Here is a 15,345-nt window from a genome sequence, read left to right as displayed (position 1 = left end):
CTTCCTTATCGCTCCTAAAAATGTAAGTACTTTTGTTTTAGTATTTAAAAATTAAGTGCGTTTTCTTTATTACAACAATACAAGATTTTTTAAATACTTTATGTGTATATAACCTAGATTCTACAGAAACTTTGAGATTTTGAAACTTTGACTCAAATGTATGGCCTTTAGTCACGGAAGTGTACAATTAACTAAAATATGGTACTTAACTTTGTTAAAATAGTTACAAATTTCGTCTGTTTACACCAGATGTTTCTGGATGTACGAGGATTGAAAATATTTTAAAGTGATCCACATGAGAATTTTAATGTTTTAAAATTAAAAATAACACATAAAAATCTCCAAATACGCAAATAAAACCATTTTGTTGTTGTGTTTGTGTTATTTTTTATACTTTGACAACACCTGATGATGGATAATTCGTTCCGAAACAGTTAGTGGAAACGTACTATGTTAAAAATTATTTTGACAAGGTATAGTCCCATATTTTAGTTATAAACTTTGTTAATAATTGTAAAATACATATCTAGAAGTATATCTGTAGAAGATTGAAAAATTCCAATATTTTTACATTGCTTCGTAAGCATATTACACGTATGTTATGCATTTGAACACGGTCCAAGTGCAACAGACTGCATAGCTGTTACAGCTCAGTTTTCTGTACGAGAAAGTTCGGAAATCTCACTGATAGAATTTGATCAATAATTAATTTGGATACACAACATTTATATTTTCATTAAAACTGAAAAAAAATATTAACAGATTAATAATTGTGTGTCTTCAATAAACAAGGAATGATTGATAGGATCGTATTTTTACAATAATCTTCTTGTTCCAACATTCCCAACTCGTTATTCACAAATCAAATAATTAAAAATATTTAACTTTACAAAGTAAAAAAATATACTTGGTCAACCAACAAGAGAGCTACGCACTATGTTACCACTATGTCCACTTACTAGGTTAGGTAGGGTAAATAGTTTCCTACTACTACAACAAGTTTAATGAAGTTAAAAAAAAAAACATTCATCGTAACCTGAAGATAAAATTGAAAACTTTCAAGATTCCTCGCCAAAATATCTGTTTTACAACACATTAGTGTTTAGAACTATATCTCCATGAAAATAATTCACTATCTACAATTGAAATTGCTAAAATGTATTTTAAAGCAAAATGGATGAGTTATTCTCCATACGATAATAACGCAAAATTAAGGATGTTTCGTTGTAATATTGTTTGTGTTAAAATCGTATTAGAAATTCTTGACGCCTTCTAGAAGTTGCACAAAATTTTTTTATAGAACACAAATTGTCCAAATGTTGACACAAAGTTTTTTCAATAAGTGTTGTCCGATTTATGAAGATATAGTATAATAGCCTCCTATATTGTTTTTCTTGCGAAGATCTAACATAGACTTATTGCTCTCTAAAAGCACAGTTGGTGACTTCAATATCTCAGAGTGAAGATTGTCGCCGTGTTGATACAGAGCTTCTGCCGTGACGGATGTGACGGACGTGACAAGAGTGCAAAATACATTCTGTCCCTTGCTGTCTACGTTCATCATCTTCTCCACATTATGCAGGAACAGATCAATATTTGCTTCCACATAAGAGAGTTTCTGTACCATAATATGACGCAAAAATATATAAATATATTAATAACACTGTTTCACTGAACGATGGCAAATGCCCGGAAAAATCCGGTTTCCTTCACTATTACAGTATTTTTCTACACTGTTGTAATAAAATATCAATAAGTAATTTTGCGAAAATGTTTCTATCCTGAACTAAACAGGATTTAGAGTGGCGTTCGGTAATAACTGGAAAACATTATTTCTAATGTCACATAAATCCATAATTTTTTATTTACAGTTTAATTTTAAAAGTATTGTTGTTACCTAATTTCTGCTTAATAGACCGTAGGTAACAATAGAATGTAACAACCACAGATGAACACGATAACATTCGTCAATCCAAAAATCTCCAGTCATTACAGTAATTTAATACCAAAGGAATCCGAAAAAACTTGTCCGAATGTAAATATTGGCCAATACACGTTGTTTGCGATTTCAAATAATGAAGCAAACTGGTATATACAAAAATAAAATAAGATTTAAATGACAGCCATTTGTAAAGGACAGTATGTAAATCCCACTTTTTCGGTGTTTGGATGTTACAGAATATTCAGTATATACTATACTGTCAAAAAATGATTTTGTCATATTTTAAATAGCATTAATACAAGTTTGTTGGGATAAACATACATAAAGACGATCTAAAAACTGATATATTAAAATGACTTTGAATTCCAAGTAATGTGTTTACTAACAATTCTGGGAAGGGAATGAAGCCTCAGCCTGAATTTCCTAGTTGGTAAGCGTTTCTCTTACCACAGCTCTGTTAAAAGAGCAGACTTGTAATAGACAACAATTTTCCTATCGTAAAATTACGATGATCCGCTTACAAGAATCATAATTAATGTCCAGCGTTTGCAGGAAGGATAGAGAAAATACTCCTATTTAAAAAAGCTAAGACGATGCTGAAATATATTATGTAATAACAATATAATAAATAATTTATTTCTCCAAAATAACAAGAAATATTATTGCTAGTGCTTAAAAATAAATAATACTATGACATTTATTTACAATAGCAGCAAATAAAAATAATATAAAAATATGCTTTATACTTTATTTTATTTCCAATTGGTAAGTGTACCTTAGAGCAATAAAATTTAAAAAGTAGGTTAAATCCTTTTAAGTTTTTTTTTCTTTTGTAATACTAATAATTAGGCCCATGCATTTTAAATAATAAGGAAAATTTAGGTAGGTACCCTATAAGGCTGTGCCTGTGTTTGGGATACTGTATACAAAAAGATTAAAATATAAAATATAACGAAACGAGCAAGAATGAAATAATAAAAATGAGTTATTGTAGCCTATGTATTAAATAATGTACTATTACGTTTCAAAGTTTAAATTTAGTATACTTATTGTGATGTATTAATTAAAGGATTTATGCATGATTTACAATTAAGATATTATGCTTTGAACATGTGACATTAAATATTATAAATGATTATTTTATAATGCTCTAACGTGTCTATTTAAATATTATTATAACATAGCAGACTAAACTAACCATGCACTAATTTATTATCTTAAACATATACTCAATATCATCTTGACCGAAAAAAACGTTCCTACTATTTTTGACCAATTCTAACAATAAATTATATGTTCTCGGAGCTATAAAAGAAAAAGATTTATTAAGTGTGTTTTTATACACAAAAGGCTTTAGTACACAAAAGTTATTTGCATTTCCTAATCTCATTTCTGTTTTATTTACATTTTATTACACATTAAAACATAATGTGATTAATTAATGTGTTTTTTTTTGTTTTATTTTTTCAATCAACAGAATAAACTTTGGTAATTGCCAAAGAATTGCCAAATATAAATTTGTATTATGTGCACTAAATATATTTTATATATTCAAAATAATAGAAAATAAAATGAATCCTGTCATTTATTATCGAAGCTATAAAGGACATAAAACTTATTTCAATGATTGCTAAAGTGTGCTATATTTCCCTTCTTAGCTTTGTTAGTATTTAAAACTTTCTTTTTTCAAAGTAAACCGTTAGTTAAAAAAACCAGATTACGTTTATACATAGTACATTAGGAACGACTCACGAATAACTGTGTCAAAATTGAAATAGCTTATAATGTTTTAAATTGGTTCTTGGACAAAATGCAAATGTTCAATGATTTTATATACATATAAAACATTAAAAAAAACGATTGGCACTTAGTGTTATTTAAAAACCTATTGTGTTTTATATAGAATGCTCTATAGGTTTTATTTGCGTTTTCATTAGTGTTATTTCTGTTTGGAATGTAACAGTGGTTTACATTTTTTTTAACTAAAACGCATATAAGGTGTTTCTTAGTGGAAAGCCCTGTAGGTACTGAAAGATGCCGACTTTTATCCTTACCATGTCACTTCTGTGAAATCAATGCCATAAAATAATAAAAATAAGATGAATAATTAAAACAACACTCACAACGCGTAATCAAGTAGGTACTAGCTTAGATTTTACTGGTTACAAAAGAGATAAAATATTCATACGGTATTTATTTCAGTTAGTTCTGCGGTCCAACGGTAGGGCTGCGCCACCTAACTTACTACCTAAGCCACTCACTCCACAGAGCGCTCACTTTTCCGTGCATCAATTTATAGCATTGAATGAGTTGTCTCCTGTACTAGTTTGTTTATTTAACAACTGATATTAATCATATCCTTACATTGTTGCATTGTTGTCATATCTGAATACCAACTGATTAACACGTGAACATAAATTAATTACTTGATTGTACAACTGTAAGTGTTTTGTTGAAACGCGTGTTTACAATTACTTACGTTAAGCTTTGTCAGTTAAGGTATATTCCAACTCTAATTCCTGCTTTGGTAGTTAAATATCCTATTAAAGGTACAATTAGAAGTTTACATAAGTAATAGTATTGGTAAACAACGGCAAATAGAAAGATATCTCTTTAAGAAGTAAAAACAGTTTTGAGTACTTTATTTAATTATAAAATTAATCAATATTTTCGAAAATGATGTTTATTTCTAACTTGTCAATTAATTTAAGTAACTAGTGATATAATCTTGAAAATACCATTACTTGAATACTATTTTAAATTTTTATATAGCTCATCAACTTCAAATTCTATGCACAATGATCGCATATTTTTAAACAATAATTTACAATTAATGTGAGTGTGCATGTGCATGTGCGTGTGCGTGTGTGTGTGTGTGTGTGTGTGTGTGTGTGTGTGTGCGCGCACGCGCGCGTGTTAGTAAATAGTATATACGTTAGTTTTTGTAAATTAAATTATAATTACTAGCAATAACAGACACAAACACATTTTTATATACAATTTAATTTTTATTTACTTTATTATGTTAATCTATTTATATTAATTTAATTTTAATTTATTCCATTTGTCATGTTGTCACATTTGTACTGGAGTCTTGCTGCAGGATTACGATTTTTTAATTTCATTGGTAGGGATGTATAAAACATTATTATACAACAACTGATATATGACTTAAAACTTACCCTTTTGTCATGACTGTACTTAATTGTATATGACTTAATTGTCACTGAAACGCTGTAAAGTGCACTCTTGAGTTCAGTTTCAACTCTTGCTTTGTGTTTCTCCACTTCTCCTGGATGTAATTCCTTCATCAGCATTTCTCAACAGAAGCTCTTAGTAAATTAAATTATAATTGAAAGCAAATGTTGATATTGTACATTATGTCGATCTAAATCTCTTAGTTAAAAAATAGATTCCGCAAGACGAGCTTAGCGCACACCATGTAATTCATAATTAAACAACTTAAGGGATACCTTACTGTGTTCAATATTAATTAGGTTTTATATAGAAATAATATATTAAATTTTTGTGTGACTTCTCATGTATAATATCACACACACACATTTATTTAAATGAAAAACAAAGATATAAAGCTTATATCTATTCCGTGGGATTAGGATTATTCCGTGCATCTTCAGGAAGCGAAATATAAATATCAAGAGAACAAATATATATATATACATTGTATATGTTAAAATGTATTACTTTACCAGGTATAATAAAGATGGGTCCAATAATATCAAATCCATAATATATTTATTCTAATAAATATTAAACATAACATATTTAAATATTTCATAATAAAAAGTGTTTCATAAACCTCAATAATATAATGGAAAAATAAAATATTAAACTCTTTGATTGAAAGAAATAAATGTTGCAAAATATCAACGGAAAAATTAAATTATAAGCCCTTTATAAGAAATTAATAACGTAAACTGTCTCTTTGTTGGAACGGCACTCTTTCTCATTTTATTATTTTTCTAATCCTTTCAAAAGGTCTTTTCGGTAACATTGTTTTTCCTGTCATGGCTGGTTACTTCGTTTGTGGTATTACATTTCATAACACTATTATAACTTTTATTCTATTTATATATAAACATAAAATCATAAACCACTGACTTACTCATATTTAAAACGACAGAACGGATTTACATATAAGGGTGTACGTATGTTCGTCTTAACGTTTATATGTTTGCTAAAACACTATTTGAAATATTTCGCAGCATAACCAAGAAAATATGCGAGTCACTTTTCACTATTCTTAGAAAATTCTTAAATTTGAGCCTGCAAAGTAAGAACAAATGTTTATGGAGAAATCTTCGATTGTACAGTATATCGTTATTATTTTACTGATGTAATTTTAAATGAAAATTATTTCACATAAAAGTAATCGTGACTCAATCACGCTGCACATTGTCTATATCATACGTTGCTCTAAACGAATTGAACACGACGTCATTACGATTTTTTACATTGAAAATAGATGTATTTTACAACAAGGATGTGCGCCCGATGCAGTTATAAGTCTATATATAGGACTGAAATATAGGACTGAAATAATCGATAAAGAAAAGAAATTCAACGAATAAGATAACGACAAAGTGTTGAATAGCTCACGGTTGTGATAACGAAGCTATAGTGATCACTGTTGGTCATGTTAGTCGTTGTTCGTGTAAGCAGCCAATCATGATCGACTCCGTCTTCTCAACCCATATATATATATAGGCCTATATGTATTATTAGCAATTCCCGTTTAACATCTGCTGACTTAAGACGGCTTTTCCCAACTAGGCGGATATAATTTAAGAACTTATTTAATTGTGTTAGCAAAGTTCCGGAGCGAGTTAGTTAATAAACTATATTGGTAATAATAATAATGATACTAATGAACTATAGATACTCGACTTTTCCAATTGCCCCTGTTTTTCCAGAAAAACTGGGATCAAAAAGATTGCTAATCAAAAACTATCCACAAGAAGAGACAGTGTAACAGCTAAAGTATGTCAGGAAACTTGTGAGGTGTTTGTGGCCGCTTTAGAAGCAATCTCACTAAAAGCCACTCTCCACTGTCGTCGTTATTTACCGCACTGAAGTCTCAGTTAGACGACCAGTCAAGTTAGTCAAGTCAGTTCCAACCTAATTCTGCGGGATTATTACAGGATTATAAGTAACATATAGGGAAGAAAAACTTAAAGAGTTTAAATCTTGATTAGAATTAAGAGTAAACATTGACTTAGTAACTGCCATGTAATAAAAATGTTGATTTCAAGGAAAATCCACTTCATTTATTTGGTTGCGAAATAATATAATATTCTTAAAATAACTTTAATTGTAAAATGTTCGCCAAAATCTTATATAACATGTCATGTACTTTCCAATAAAAATTCTGGCAATGAAAAAAAATTAGACGACACAGGAAAATCATTTAAAACAATATTGCCATATCGCACAGAAGAATTTAAATAACCAGAGTTTACCAAGACCCTGAAATACAGTAATTCTTATAGCTAAGTTATCACCTAGATATTATCTTTGGGAGAAAATCGTTTTTTTCCAGGAGTAAGAACAGCACCTTTCCGTTGACACAGATTTATGTTCCCCGAACGTTAAAAAGCTTGATTATGCTGATAGATCCGTTTCATAACAATGACAATGTAATGTTACAAGGTTTAAACGAGTAATGTTACAAGGTTAAACGAAAGCCAGAATAGGGTCAGCGTCTTCGAGACACAAAACACAAAAATAGATCTGCTTTCGTCACAAACTACGATTTGAATCATTACTATAACTTGTAAATTGTATTCCTCAATATAAGCAATCGACGTATTAGTCATTTTTAGTGAATACAACTTTACCGTAGGGACGGCCGCGAATCTACGTGTCTAGCGGAGTGCACCAAAAAGGCTTAAGTTGTCCGTTTGTATAAATTCTGTTTCCGCGTCCGGTTCGAAAACTACTATGAAGCGACCCCTACTAGTAAGACTTCTGCCTTTATTTTAATACCCACGAATATATTGTGGTAATTAAACTGTGTAAAGTAATTTTGAAAATTATTTGAAGTATGATAGTAATGAAAGTATTTTATTCCATTAGAAATGCATTATCTGAACATTAATTTACTGTGCCATCACTAGCAGAGTTGATAGTTAAAATCTTTCATAGTGAAGATTATTAATTTTTTTAATTATTTCGCATACATCCAAAGATAACGCAGCACACCACGTTCACGCTAAACGGCCATAAACAAAGCTATAAAATAAGTAGTTGAATAAAATATGGCGGTATGAAGGAACAAAGCATTATTGGCAGCCGTGTAACCCTTCGATTGAAGACACGTTCCACAAGACAAGACTTATATGGTGATGTCACACAGGAAGGGTACTATCCAAGAAACCTTATAAAAATACTATTGAAAGAAGAGCATGTTTACAATGGACTAAAATGGGGTGTACCCCTTTGAACATATTATACAATGTATATTTGCAAGGTATTAATTTTTTAAACTTACCAAAATTCCATTATTATAACGACAACTTAATGTTGTAAAAAAATACTTGTATCGAAATACAATTTATTTTTGTGTTTTAAGTGTCGAATTAAATTTAAGAAATCCCAAAAAACTATTAAAAATGTCCAAAATTATCGAAAGGTTATAATATTGACTTAGTTTTAATAGTTTTCAAAAATAAATGTTTTTCATTAAGAAAAGTTTTCTCCAATCACCCTAAATCGAGCGACTAAACATAGCACTAATCAAGTAACGTCTAGCGTAGCTGCTCCTTGAATGGATGACCGCTGGGCGATCCTGTCCTTTAAAAACTACCCGTCTACCCGGCAGTGTTGGTTGGGAATTTGCCTTACAGCCGTTAATCTCCAAGTTAAGTGCTTGAGAGGTCTTTTTAGCCTTAAAGCCGTTTGGTAAAATAACAAATTCTTTACATTACTTTATTTCTAATGTTGTTTTAATCACAGTTAGCTTCAACGTATTTTTAAGTATACTTATTGTTTAATAAAGTTATTAATTATTTATTGTTATATACCAGTTTTGCCAAGAACACTCATTATAGCAACGAATGTGGTGAAATACTCTTTTATTTAAAATTAATGGATGGCTTCTATGTCCAACTACTTTTTTACCCGAGGGTAATAAGGTTAAGAAGGGATAACAGGATTATGATAATTTTGCAGTGCAAAAAGTGGGGACTTGAGCATTTTTTTTTGAATAAGTTAGAATGCAAATAGCATGGCAAAGTGTTGCCAAAATTATAGATCATAAAGTGATAGGTTAAATGCTCAGGAAGCAGTGACGTAGCTGAGCTCGTATATATCACCACCAACACCAACAGGGCGTGAGGTGTCATATCAATCACTATTTGAATGTTGTCGAGTCTAACACTGGCATATTGGCGCTATCCGCTTTATCGCTCCTTGTGAAAAACACGTTATACATTAGGATTTTTAGGTTTATTTTGAGTATTTTATAATCTAAATAGTTCAATGATTAGATTATTACCAATATTAAATTAAATATAATAAATGGAATAATAAATTTTTTACAACCTTTGCAGTTACTTATGTAATTTATGAACTTATTTATCATTACAAAAGAATAGTATTATTAGCGCGTTTTTAATTATCATGTTTGATTCATAAATTAATTCAATTGTATAAAGAAATACTAAAAAAAAAATTATGGTTGCCTGTAAAGTCGGTTTTACGGGCGAAGATTTTACGTGACAACGTCTTTTTCTCGGTAGAATATTTATTGATATGAATATTCTTAAATTGCACAATAGGAACAAGGAATTGAATGAAAATAAGAATTGCACAAATTTTAACTATAGAAATATATTTTGTTTACTAAAACATTGTACATAATTTGAAATTAATTAAAATTTGTTATTGTAAATGGTAAAGTTGAATAAAACATTTACTAAAATTGGAATTTTAAATTCTTGCTAAACACAGTTAAATTCTAACTCCGCGCGTGGTGATTGGTCGGTTTAGTTCGTTTGTTTGGTCGCACTGTTATGACAGGTTAGAGGTTATAATTTGTTATTTTAAATGTTTGACTAGCAATACGCGCTGTTTCTTCTCAATCGACTGAATTACGATTGATTGCAGAGTGATTTAAACTAATAATTTACTTAACACTATCAACATGTGTCAATAGTATGACATAACCTATAAACTCAGTTTCTCAACTTTTGTGACAATCTAACAATTAATCAATCAATCATAGTTTACGATAATGAAATATCAGTGTACAATTATTTACCTTTATTGTTGTACATTTGTCAATAGTATGACATAACCTATAAACTCAGTTTCTCAACTTTTGTGTCAATCTAACAATTAATCAATCAATCATAGTTTACGATAATGAAATATCAGTGTACAATTATTTACCTTTATTGTTGTAGTTGTTGTAAATGACGAATCTAAGCACTCCACATTTTCACGAATAAACATAGTTATCTGCTTTATCCCGTGCGGCGGACCCACAGTTATCTGCTTTATCCCGTGCGGATCCCGTGCGGCGGACCCACTGGACGGGCATCGTAACGTTACCGGGCGTTACACTTTTTCATGAGTGACTCCGAGCCGCAACCTAATTTAAGACGTTGTCACGTCAAAAAAAGTGAATTTCTTTACAAAAATCCAAAACCGTTTACTATTTAAATATTTGTTAGAAGTTAAATAAATTAATAGATTTAGATATAAATAAAACGAAAATGCAGCAAATTATGAAGCTATTTTATTTTTAGTTATTAAAAATAAATAAATTTAAATTATATTAAATGCTTTTTATTTTGGATTAACGTACAAACACGTAATGTAAGCTTAGTATGGCCCACCAGTACAGTATGGTCTCCTGTTGCGTTTTAGTGTCCTTTATGTAATGTAAGTAATATATTTTATTATTGTACTCGTTGATGAACACATATGTCCATCCAGACCATCTAGTGTCTCTTTTTTTTGCGTCACCATTTTTAACCTGATTACAGTGGTCTTCTGTTCCATAATTCATAGTATACAACCATGTTTCTTCTCTCTAGCTTACCGTTTTGTGATGTTCACTTTCCATTGACCCCTGCTCAAAATGTTAGTTTGTCACTAATGCCATAGAGATTATAGTTAATATAATACCATTATTATACTTTAACGTAAGTACTGAATTTTCCCACACAACCACATAAGGTTTAGATTTATTTGGTAGAATAATGTATAGACATGGTACGTACAGAATATTGTAATATAAATAATGTAAGTTTTTGGTAATTATAGGTTTTACTATGCACTTGAGAAAACTTAATTTTTTCAGGAAACGTTATAATTAAATAAATAAATTGAAAGTTGAAAGTACTAAACCATAATTAGGAAATTTCAATTAAATAATTACCTATTTTGCATTTCTGTCCTATAATGAATATGTTACAATTGTTATTCGTATAGCATTATGAGACTTAGTGTATGTCCAAATATAACAATCATATATGTTTACGTGACCATAAGAAAACGTTTAGAACGTATGCTTACTGTAAGGAAAAAACGTGTAGGTCGGTGTATTTATATTTATCAATTTTTAAACACGACATGTAGGTTTGGCGGTTACTCCACAAACCACAACACTTACGTGTTATAACATAACATTTCCAATACATTACGATGTGTGGGTAACACTGAACTTGTACGAACAACCCACCTAAACTACTTAATTCATGATTTTATCTTTTTTGTATTTTCAATGTATAGTTTTATTACTTTATTACAGTTATGAACCATATTTTAAATCTTAAAATATACTTCTTGATTGTTTTAGTTAAATCTCTCTAATCTGATTCTCATGTAAATCCCCAGTTATAAAATACAAGCAAGAGCTGCTTGTATAAAAATGTAGCAACACACTTTTGTAAAGTCTATAATTTAAACTATACTGTAAATTTAGTTGTGTTAGAGGTTTGTACGGTTAAGAAAAAAATCCTGCATGTAGATTATAATTTATTCAGAACAATTCATCTTCTTAAATACAATAATTTTTCCTTCAGTGTTTATCTTGTAGAAAGTTTAAAACTAGAGCATTAATAAATCACTGCGCCACTGGAGGGCAAAATCTTGAGTGACATCTGTGACGTCAGTGATACGATCTTGCAATAAATTGCTCTTCCTTTCCTGAAGAACATCCCCCAGTGAAATACAATGAGTAATATACATAAAATTATAAATTTATCAGTCCTATTGTAATTTTTATTACATAAAAACTTTAATTTATACGAGAGCTAATAATTACGTGTGGTATCTATTATACACATCACCGTAGTAAAAACAGTACTTCGAGTAAAGAAAGGTATCCGGTTAAGATTGAACTTTTCTAAAGTTCGATCATGTTGGATTCGCGCTTGCCGTTGATGACGTCACTCTGTGTGTGTCCAGGACTGTGGTTCTTGCCATATTGTGGCGAGTGCCGTTCACTTGGTCAGAGTGACAACTGAGGTCATACTGAATACATCAAACTACATTTAGTGCCCAAGAGTCTGTTGCTATATTTGGTATGTACTTGCTATCGGAAGGGTTTCCGCCTACCCCTCCCAGAGGGATTCGGATATATTAAACAGAGGTCAGTCCAGCTGCCGACAACAGTCTCATCCTGGTTTACGGTCCTGATCATAGTCTAGACAGAATAATCACCAGAGAGCGCCAATCAGCTGATGGCCGATCAATGCGGTTAGTTCTGTTGCGTTACCACGCTAACCGCAGACTCTAAATGGCTACTGCACTCCACCTGATTAATCTGCATGTCGTTTCCGATTTAATTTTGACTAGTAATACAAATTTATTTTAATATCGTAGAATTTTACGAATTTTTCGCAACACAGGAGATCACTTTACATAATATCATGTTCATTGGTACTTAATTCATAAAATTGTTGCAAAATCTTCCATACAGTTGTACAAGTAATTTCCTTACATAGAACTGCTTACATACCATTATAAGTTACACTCAAAATAGATTATCTAAAAATTGCCATTGCACTTTATTAAGCAAATTCTCTTCTTTTGTAAAAAAAGAAATGAGGAGATTCGGCAAGGTAAATGGCTGACAGTAAAGAACTGATTAAGGTGGGCTAGTCAAGGCCGGACTTCAACCAGCACTCTCCAACTTAGGCTCATAATCCGAAGCATTTGCGGAATTATCACCATCTCACAAAATAAATATCGTTCAGTTGTGATATTATGTTCTTCTTGGCTATTGCAAACATTAACATGTTACTATGCTTAAATGTGGATCCTGGAGAGTTTTATAGAATTATAAGTTACAACAGAGTGTTCGGTAATTTATGTCCGAATTTTTGAATTGTACATAATATATAAATAGAGGCAGAAAAAATTTACATGTAGTTCTACCCACCATTTTTTATTTTCTTTATAGAATATTAGTATCTCTGAACCATTTAAGTTAAGGAAACAAAATTCGGCACATATGTTTGAATAGATAAAAGAAATAAATAACCGTGTTATTTATATATGATTATAATATATATATTAATAATTTATTTATATATATATAAATTATATATTTATAGGACATTTTTGTACTTAAAGTTATGAATAATATCCCCCAAAGAAGTTTTTGACACCTCTTGTGAACACTCCTTTGTCTTTAAAATAACATTTCGGTTGAACTTAAAGCTTGAGGATTAAACCACTTTGTAATACAATTTTTTCCATAAATTTTCCTTTTAAGGTAACCTGTTCTATGGTTAAATAAACGTGGGAATAGTTCAAATTCTAAATTTAAAGCCTTTCATTTAATCTCTTTTGAATATTTCTTTGTTTTTATAATGTTAGAGTTACGTATAAATTCCTATATTTGCATTATAATTTAGCTTTCATAATTTTCTTTACTCAAAAAATGGTTTTACTCTGCTGTTTATCTTGAAGAAAGTTTAAACTAGACCATAAATCTCTGCGCCACTAGAGGGATAAATTCTTGAGTGACATCTTTGATGTTAGTTGATACTACCTTCGCTCTGAAGAACAACACTAGTGACATACGAAAACTAATAACATAGTCAATTTATCAGACATATTGTAGTTTGTTATTACATAAATTCACACATTTAAATGAGAAATCATACTAGAGAACGGTATCTATTAAATCGGCGTTGACCCGTACGAACAACTTTTATTTTATTTGATTTAGTTGTAGAAATTCTGAATAAAAACAAAATAGGTTTATGGGTTTAAAACTATTTGAATTTGAATTTGATAGGAAATGCTTCAGAATATCCGAATTCGATATGAAGTTTAAGATGTTTGGCATTTTTAGAGATATTTTAAAAAAAATAGGAAAATTAGTTTTTACTATCAATTTGTTATTCTCAGTTCCATATAATAGTTATTGTAATTTTATTGAGGTGGATAGTTCATTTGAGTATTTTGATGTGTTAATTATGTTAAATAGTAAATTGTATGCAACCCACGTACCAGACGGAGCACACAGAATATATGCTTCCTAGATAGGGTACGCTGACTCAGACTATAGTGTGCAGGGTATACCAACCGCGCAGTTTAGCGCGTACGGCAACTATCGAAAGATAATCGAGTCAAGCAACGTCGAGTGTGGCAGCTGCCTGGATGGGTGACCGTTGAGCGATCCTGTCCTTGCAAGCAGCCTGCCTACCCAACCTTTGGTGGTGGTTCAGGTCACCTTTGTATGGGCCCAGATTTTGTCAGAGAAGGCCTCTTAGCAAAATACGAAATTGTTTACCTTTACCATATCAGAGTTTTAATCATTCCTCCAAATAAGTTATTAACATTAATACTAACAACCTAAATGCAATTACATTATGAACATTAATGTATTTCTAATTACTTTCTGCTAAAGGAAGATTAAAATATTGTCATAGATACTTAATAATACGGTTAAAAATTATTACGTCTATTAAATCTAAGTGTTCAAAATATAAATTATTTCTATTACTTTTTCCGCTTAATTTAATTTATTTATTCATTTTAAGAGAGTTATTCGAATTCATTACCAGTATATTACGCCTCCTTCATAGAATAAGGAAAAGATTAAATATTATTTATAGCCTAGTAAATATAAAAACATTTTCTAGAGTCTCAAAGACATCTCTGAAGGGGACCCGGAAACCCAAACAATTATTTTTTTATCAATTGTTCTTTTATATTTTTTAATGAAAATATGGCTCATTCTGAGTTCATTGATATACAATACTTCTAATTATAATAACATATTTACCTCACAATAAGTAGTTAAAATATGTTTGCACAAGACGTTTTGCTCAAATATAAGCGTGTGCTTCAAATTATTGCCTGTGTAAACTATTAATAATGCTTAATTATACATATTAATGGCATAATACTATCCCAGA

The sequence above is a fragment of the Homalodisca vitripennis genome, chromosome 4 (genome assembly GCF_021130785.1).
Source record: "Homalodisca vitripennis isolate AUS2020 chromosome 4, UT_GWSS_2.1, whole genome shotgun sequence".
Taxonomy (NCBI): domain Eukaryota; kingdom Metazoa; phylum Arthropoda; class Insecta; order Hemiptera; family Cicadellidae; genus Homalodisca; species Homalodisca vitripennis.
This window is presented reverse-complemented; position numbering follows the sequence as displayed.